This window comes from Hipposideros armiger, unplaced genomic scaffold (assembly GCF_001890085.2).
Source record: "Hipposideros armiger isolate ML-2016 unplaced genomic scaffold, ASM189008v1 scaffold_108, whole genome shotgun sequence".
NCBI classification, from domain to species: domain Eukaryota; kingdom Metazoa; phylum Chordata; class Mammalia; order Chiroptera; family Hipposideridae; genus Hipposideros; species Hipposideros armiger.
Window position 1 is genome coordinate 2,753,836 of NW_017731458.1, and position 9,456 is coordinate 2,763,291.

The following is a 9,456-nucleotide window of genomic DNA, read 5'->3' on the forward strand; positions in this document are numbered from 1 at the left end:
GAAAAAATGCTGGCCTCCAAGCAGGGTCTACCATGTGCAAAGCACAGTGGGGGGACTTTCTCATTCACCCCAGGGACTGGACTCAGTCTTACTGCAGCCACACCATGGCTCCTTTCTTTTATTTATTTATTTATTTTTTCCAGCGGAGCCATCCTGCTACCTGTTGGCAGCTCAGCGGCTGCTCAGCTCGGGCTGGACTCGAACCACTGTTGCTCAGAGCTCACACTCTTGAGCGAGCTCTTAACCAACTGAGCCACTCGGCCGGCCCCATGGCTCCTTTCTGAATGGAGCATGCCAAGATGGTGGCATTTCTACCCCCAGGCCACCACGCTTAGTACCACTTGAACCTATCAACCTGGCTTCAAATATCTGGATCCAACAGATGGTGCCAAAAGCAACCTTACACATCTGGTCCTCAAACTTTATTTATTAATAGCACACCTACAAATCATCTGGGAGCTTGCCAGCAATGCCAATTCCTGACCCTCCCCCACATCCCACCCCCCAGTTTTTAGTTCTTTCAGGTCCTGGGTGGCACTGCCAACAAGCCCTGCAGATGAATCTGATGCAGAAGGTCCAGTGACCACACTCTGAGAAATGCTGCTGTGCGGGCCAATGTCGGGATGGGGAGGATGCAAAGCATGGCAAGCAAGAGAGCTAAACTGTCTAGACAAGACAGGGGAAAAGGGGAGCACCGAAAGGAAGACGCAGCAGAACAGGAGGTGAGTGAGGTCGGGGAGCAGGGAGATGAAGCAACGAGCATCGCAAGGGGGTTGGGGGATCTTGATGAAGTTTGACTGTGTGTGTGTAATGGGAAGCCTCTCCCCCATCTCTCCACCAACGTATTGTCAAGTACCCATTTCTAATTAACGTGCTGTGCTGTGACCACCGCCAAGGTGGGTTAAAGTGCTGAGCCCAGCTTTCCAGGATAAGAACAGAGCCTGTGCACAGAGATGTGGTCACATCCAGATTCGATAGCCATCCAGGAAAATGCCTATCGTCCTCCTTCCAGCACTTGGGGTCAGTCATTGCCATCAGACACTCTGGTTTCCTTCATAAGGTTCAAGTTTAAAGCTGCCTCCCCCAACAGTCAGGTAGGTATCTGTGTAGGTGTGTATGTAGGCACCTGTGTGGACCTCTACCTCTTTATCATGGGTAAGACTCAGTAAGCCAGACGCTGTGGCCAGGAGCGTCTGCATTTAACAGATTACCGTATCCCCCCATGTATAAGACACTCCCATGTATAAGACGCACCTTAATTTGGGGACCCAAAATTTGAAAAAAAAATGTATTACGTAAAGTTATTGAACTCAAGTTTTAGTCATCATAAAATTCATACAACTCCTCATCACTGTCAAAACTCCCAACCATTAGCTTGTCCTCATCTGTGTCCGATGACGAATCACTGTCTTCATATATTGCCTCGTCCTCAGTTCCATCTATGGCATTTGAAATCTACAGCCACTGTATAAGACGCACCCAGTTTTTAGACCCCAAATGTTTTGAAAAAAGGTGCGTCTTATACATGGGGAAATACGGTACATTAAATAAACTGACGGTATCCTCTGCAGCTGTTACAAGTGGAACAAAACAGGTCTTCATGCACTGATAAACAAGAACCTCCAGGGTAAATTTCTACGTGTAAAAAGCAAGATGTTCGTATCATATGACTTGTGAAAAACCAACGGGGGAGTGATATACCTACACACGCTTTTATGCCTTAAGTATCTCGGGAAGAAATACAGGAAACTGGCACCGTGGTTGCCTCTGGGTAGGGAAACCAGTGTGGGAGTGAACAAAGTTGGGAATGAGACTTAATTTTTATTCTGTACTCTTTGATACTGTTTGATTTTTTTTTTACCGTGCATACATTTTATCTATTATTGAAACAGTAAAAATTAAGAAATAAAATAAGGAAGGAAGGGAGGAAGGGCAAGAGGAGGGAACAGAGTATTACTGGATGGGCGATAGTTCTTGAAAGGCCAGTTCTGCATTCAGAGCCGGTCCAGACAAAAAGCAAGCACGGGCCCTAGAGGCTTCCTGCTGGCCACACCACGATGCCCACGGGCAGCAAGCAAGCTCTGTTCACCAGGCCCGGGGCTCCCTCCGCCATCGCTTCCTCCACAGGCTGTGGTAAGAACGTATGGTCTTGAAGTTGTGCCCACACCTGGCGTGGAAAGGCTGCATGGTGTGCCCAAGTGGAATTTCCAGCACAGCGTAGGAGTTCAGAGGTTGTTTGGGGGCTAGAGTGGCCATGGCAGAAGCGAGACGGCTGAGGAGCGGAAGGAGCCGAAGCTTGGAAAACACACTAAGGGCTGTCAAAGGGCCGCCTGGTCACCGTCGGTGTGTAAGACCTGAGGGGCAGGAAGGGGCAGTGGTTATGGCTCTAGGCCCAGGCTAACTGGGATCAAATCCCAGCTATTCCACTCAGAGGCTGTGAGACAGACCCTCAGGAGGGTCATCTCCCCCACGTACAATGGCAGAGTCTACCACATAGGGTAGAGTGAGAATTAAAAGGATTCATGTTTATATTATAGTGCTTCAGCAATGCCTGACACAGGAGAAACACACAGCAGACGTTAGCTATTACGGCTCATATCTTATTTGAATCCTAACTGTACTCTGTAAGGCAGGAAGAGATGATTAGCCTATTTTACTTTGATACACCAACGTTTAGACAAACAGACTTTGTAAGAGCTAGAAAACAGAGTCTCTGATACCAAGCGTTTGGTCCATGACATCAGCATTTCCCAAACTCTGTTGCAAGGAACACTTAATGTCTCATCGCCAAAATGTTAAAAAATGTCCCTTCTAAACAGGGTTTTGTGACCAGGAAGTTTCAGAAATACTAGGTTAAGTGAAATTAAGCAGGTTATGTAGTGTGGGATTTACCAGGGCCTTTAAAATGCTAATGTGCCTGTGACTCTAAGATGGGATAGCATTTCCCAAGTCATCTGATCATTTGTTTTCATGGCATACCTATGAACACCTAGGGAAAACAGCTCTGGAGTTGCGTGCAATACTACACTTTAGGACAGGCAATGATTAGAAGAAAGCAGAACTACTCAACATCTGTCTTCATGCCAGTCTCCATCAAAGAGAATGTCTTCAAATCAGAAAGTGTAGAACACACGTGGGCATGGTGGTGAAGAGGGACACAATGGGTTGTGAAAAGAACATGTTGGATCTGAATTCAAATCCTGACTCTGCTGCTAGGGCAGGTCATTTGCTCTCTCAGAACCTCAGTTTCCTCATCTGTAAGTTGGGAGAGTAGCATTTACTTCATTTAGCTGTTTTAAGATTTAAATTTCAGTGGCTCTAAAGTACTTGCCACAGGATAATTCCTCAGCATTAATTTCTTTTCTTAATCAGGTAGAATGTTTTTAGTTGCAAATAGCAGGTAGCCAAGCTATTTGCTCAAGCAAAAAAGGAAATTTACCAAAGTAAGTAAAAGTCCTGGGGTTTTACCAGAGTCTGCGATATTGGATAGTAGATGGTAATTTTCACCACCAGGGAGCTTAATGCCCAACCCTGGAAAATTTCTAGACTGATTATTGAATAATTGACCTATGAGTGTCTTGATTTCTCAGGACCAACGCAAATTCACCAAGAACAAGTCATTGGAATTTTTTTTTTTTTTTTTTTACTTTTTCAAAAGACTTATCACATCAGGGGACCAGTGATTCTCAAGCTGTGTGGGCAGGTACCCCTGGCAGCTATCAAAATTTCCAGAGGGAGTTTCCACTGAATCTCCTTGGCTGATAGAGATATTTTAGAAACTGGAATAAATAATCATTACACAGGGCATGGAAAAAAAGAGAAGAAAAGTTTGAGAAACACTATCTTAGATGTAGTGTGACTGGGTCTCTGGAAGGACATTTGACAAGACCTCTCACGAAAGCTTCATAGATAAGCTGGAGGAGTGTGGTCAGCTGATAATCACAGCTGCTGATGATGGAATCACTATACAGTTGCATGGAATCTTGAATTTTCTCTGTAAGCAGAACTTTAAATTTGTTATTAAAGTAGAGTAGTTGTATGTACACTGAATTTTTACATTTATCTATATGCCCACCACTCAGATCAAGATATACTAACACTTCCAGCTCCCAGAAGGGTGCCCCTTTCTTGTCAATCCCCTGCTTCAGAAACCACTATTCAGGTTAGTTTTGCCTGTTCTTGAACTTCGTGTAAGGGAAATGATATAGAACTTCATGTACTCTTTTGTTTCTGTTGTTCTTACCTCGTTGCTATATCTAGGAGAGTCACTGCATTGTTGAATGTAGCAATAATTCATTCTTTTTCATTGCTGTATAAATTTGTCCGATGGGCAATTGGGTTTTGTAGGTATTTTGTTGATACCTTTTATTATAATATCAACAAAATACTTACTGTTAACATCCAATATCGTGGTAAAATATTAAACATTTTTCTTCCGCGTTTGAGGATAAGACAAAAATAGCCACTATCACCACTTATATTAACACTTTACCAGAGGTCCTAGCCAAGGCAATAAGTCAAGAAAAAGAAATAAAAGAAGATTGGAAAAGAAGCTGTATAGCTGCCATTTTCCACAGATGACATGATTATATATGTAGAAAAGTCAAAGAACCCACTACTGGAATTAACAACTAAATTTAGCAGTCACTAGCTATAAGGTCAATATAAAACATCAATTTTATTTTTATATATTAGTAACGTTGAAAAATTCCACTTACCAGTAATGTGTGTGTGTCTGTATGTGTGTGTGTGTGTGTGTGTGTGTGTGTGTGTGTGTGTGTGTGTGTGAGAGAGAGAGAGAGAGAGAGAGGAGGGGGAATGATAAAGCAAATGTAATAAAATGTTAACATTTAGGGACTCTAGAAGAAGGGGACATAGCACCTCCTAGGCACTGAGGGTGAAGGGGAAGCATTTTATCAATGGTTGATGTATCGAAGGATCCTTATGGGAGCCCCGGTGGCTATCTACAACATTTAAAGGTCTACTGTATGGAAAACGGACCTGGGGATATAAAGATTCAAGATAGCTCAGGGAAGCATATATGTCAAATGATTTTTTACAAGGGTGCCAAGACCATTCAATGGGAAAAAGACTGTCTCTTCAACACGTGGTGTTGGTAAAATTGAACATCCCCATGCAAAAGAATAAAGGTGGGCCCTTCCCTTACATCGTATTTAAAAATTAACTCAAAAAGGATGAAAGACCTAAATGTAAGAGCTAAAACTATAAAATTCTTGAAAGATAACATAGGAGGAAAGCCTCATGACATTGCATTGGGCAATGATTTTTTGGATATGAGAGTAAAAGCACAAGCAACAAAAGGAAAAAATGGGCAAATTGGAATTCATTCAAATTAAACACTTTTATACATCAAAGGACATGTGTATGTATGACATTTGTACAAAGGACATTATGTAATTTGTACATAAAAGGCAATCCATGGAATGTGAGAACATGTTTTCAAATCCTATCCTATATCTAAACCTTAGGGAAGGAATATATATATATATATATATATATATATATATATATATACATATATATATATATATCGGATATAAATCACCAACAAAAAAAAACACACAACCCAATTTAAAATGGGCAAAGGACTTGAACATATATTTCTCCAAAGAAAATATATAGTGGCCAATAAACACATGAAAAGATACTCGTGTTAATAATCAATAGACAAAGGCAAATCAAAGCCACAAAATACCACTTCACACCCAGTAGGATGTCAGCTATTATAAAAATAAAATAAAATAAACAGAAAATAACAAATGTTGGTTAGGATGTGGAGAAATTAGAACCCTTGTGCATTGCTGGTAGGAATGCAAAATGGTGTAGCCACTGCGGAAAGCAGTATGGCAGTTCCTCAAAAAGTGAAACATAGAATTACCTCATGATACAGCAATTCTACTTCCAGGTATATACTAAAAATAATAGAAAGCAGGGTTCCAGACAGATATTGTACACCCATGTTCATAGCATCTTATTAACAAGTATCTATTGACAAATGAATAAACAAAATGTGGTATATACCTACAATGAAATATTATACAATCTTTAAAAGGAAGAAAATTCTGACACATGCTACAACATGGATGAAACGTGAAGATATTATGCTAAGTGAAATAAGCCACTCTCAAAAGGAGAAATACTGTATGATTTCACTTGTATGAGTGGTCCAATTTACAGAGACAAACAGTATAATGGTGATCGCTGGAGCTGGGGGAAGGGAGGAACAAAAGGTTATTGTTTAATGGGCACAGAGTTTCAGTTTGGGAAAAGGAAAGTTTGGGAGATGGATGGTGGTGATGGTTGTACAACAATGTGTATATACTTAATGCCACTGAACTTTGCACTTAATAATGGTTAAAAGGGTAAATTTTATGATATGTATATTTTATCACAATAAAAATGTTTACGCGATACTATGTTTAATCGATCAAACTGGCAATATTTCTTTAAAATATATTACAGAGCCCACTGTAGGTGACAGTAGCAGAAAACCAACATCCTCATGTACCACTTGTGGGTGTGTTAAGTCATATAGCCTTCCTGGAGAGCAATTTGGTAGCATGTATCAAAAGCCTTAAAAATGTCCACACATTTAAAGCTAACTTGAAGAGTGCTCTCACTGGCTAAAGACAGGACAATTTGAGCATCAAAAAGAATGACTGCAATGGATTGAAACACTTTCAATATTTATAAGTCCTTAAGTTCATAATGATATTAAAAAAAATTCATTAGTTACCTTGGAGGTTGAAGCAACAACTCATTATTCTGATACTTGATACAGATTATCAAACAGTTATCTTGCTTTTCCGGTAGGAAGTGTATATAGGGCAACCAAATAATTGATAAGCAAGAGTACTTTATATAAATAATCATAGATAATAAATGCAAAAGGAATGTTATAATTAGGAAAAAAATCATCATTTTGCAACTCCAGTGAAATAATGGATCTAAGCAATAATCTCCACTAAAATCATCAAGTGGAAATTTGATGAGAAATTTGATAATAGATGAAGCATGCTGCCAACAGCTGAATCCAGTGATCTCTCTTAATATCAATTAAATTTAGATAATAGGGCGGCTGGATGGCTCAGCTGATGAGAGCGCATGCTCTTAACAACAAAGTTGCCGGTTCGACTCCCGCATGGGATGGTGAGGTGCGCCTCCCCTCACCAACTAGATTGAAAAACGCAGGAGAAAAAAAAGAAAGAAAAGAAACAACAACAACAACAACAAAATTTAGACAACAGACACTATGTTCTTTTTGATTTGATGCAATAGATAATGGGGAGAACCACCTATTAAGTACTATTGAAAAAAACATTAATATAATCTAGTCTCTAGGGCTAGTTATTAGTTTAAGGGAAATACTGGGGATACAGGAAATATGTTGACTGCTATCACAAGAACACAATTAGCCAAATACAGAATGTGGGAAAGTTAAAAAGAGAACTGACCTTTGTTGAAGGTTCTTCAACAAAGAAATGGCATGAAAATAAAAGCTATTCCCACCAGAATAGCTAAAACAGAAAAGGCTGACAATACCAAGTGGTAACAAAGACAGAGAACAACAAATCCTCAAGCATTGCTGGTGGGAATGTAAACTGGTACTACAACTTTGGGAAACTGCCTGGAAGTACCTATAAAGCTAAAAATATGACCCCACTATTCCCTATACATGAACCCAAAGAAATGGGTTCACATGTGAACAAAAACACACAAAAAAAATGTTTATAGGAGCTTTAGTCATAGTAGTCAAACACTGGAAACAAGCCAAATGCCATCCACAGGATTAATAAATTACTTAATTGTGGTGTAGTCATACGATGGAATAATACAACCACATAGAAAGAACAAATCCAGGTTTACAAAATGACATAAATGAATCTCACAGATGTTATGTTGAATGGAAGAAGCCAGGCACAAAGGAGTACCTACTATGTGACTCTATTTACATAAAGTTCAAGAATAGGCAAAACTAACTGGTGATGATAGAAGTCAGAATAGTGGTTACCGCATAGGGAGGGGACAGACAGAAAAAGGGCCCAAAGGAATCTTGAGGGTATGTTCTATCTTTCCTTATAAAAATGTTCTGTTTTGATCTGAGTGATGGTTACGTAGTTGTGTCCATATATAAAAAACCATCAGGTTGTACATTTAAAATTACTGTACTTTATGTACTCTACCATTATCATTTTTTTAATAGCATTTTTTTTAAAAGAGGAGAAGTCTTAGAAATCCAATTTAGGATCCCACTTTTGCATTTGGTTGTTATAACTCTTTAGGCTCTCCCAATGTGAGACAGTCCCTCTGTCTTTCATGAGCTTGACACTTTTGAAGAGTACTGGTCAGTTATTTTGTAGACCATTCCTCAATTTTGATTTTTCTGATGTTTTCTCATGATTATATTGAGGTCATGCATTTTGGGCCAGAGTAACATAGACATGATGTTGTGTTCTTCTCAGTGACTTTTATTCTCTCCCATTTATAATTGTCTTAAATATTTCCTCTACATATATTGAGAACCCCATCAGACAGTGTTATGATTTTTTATTCAACCATCAAACATAATTTAGAAAACTTAAAAACAGAAGGAAGTTCTATTGTACTTGCCCATAGTTCTACTCATTCCTTTGTTCTTTCTTCCTTTATAATGTTCCAAGATTTCTTCTTTACCATTGCCTTTCTGTTTCTAGAACTTCCTTCAGCCATTTTTTAGGGTAAACAAATTCCGGAGCCAAATTCTCTTAGTTTTCCTTCATCTGCAAATGTCTTGATTTATCCTTCAATCCTGAAGGATATTTTCTGTGTCAATGGATATAGAATTCTGAGTTGACAGTTATTTTCTTTCAACACTTGAAAGATGTTATACAACTTCCTCCTGGCTTCCATGGTTTCTGTTGAAAACTATTACTGCCATTTGAATTGTTTTCTTCCTACAGATAAGGTGTCATTTGTTTCTCTCTTGCTACTTTCAAGATTTTTTCTTTGTCTTTAGTTTTTAGAAGCTTGATTATAGTGTGTCCTGGCACAGATTTCTTTAGGGTTATCCTGTTTGGGATTTTCTCAGCTTCTTGAATCTATGTCTTTTGCCAAGTTTGGGAAGTTTTCACTCATGATTTATTTAAATACATTTTAAGTTTCATTCTCTTTCTCCTCTCCTGGGGTTCCAATGACACAAATATACCTCCTGTTATAGTCTCACAGGTCCCTATGGCTTTTTTTTTCCAGTCTATTTCTCTCTATTATTCAAATTTGGGGATTTCTATTGTTCTATCTTCCAGTTCACTGATTTTTTTTTCTTCTGTCCTCTCTATTTTCTAAGTCTATCAACAGAGTTTTCAAGTTTTGGTTATTGTATTTTTCAGTTCTAAAATTTTCATTTGATTCCTCTTTATATCTTCTATTTCTTTGCTGAGATTTTCTATTTTCTTTTAT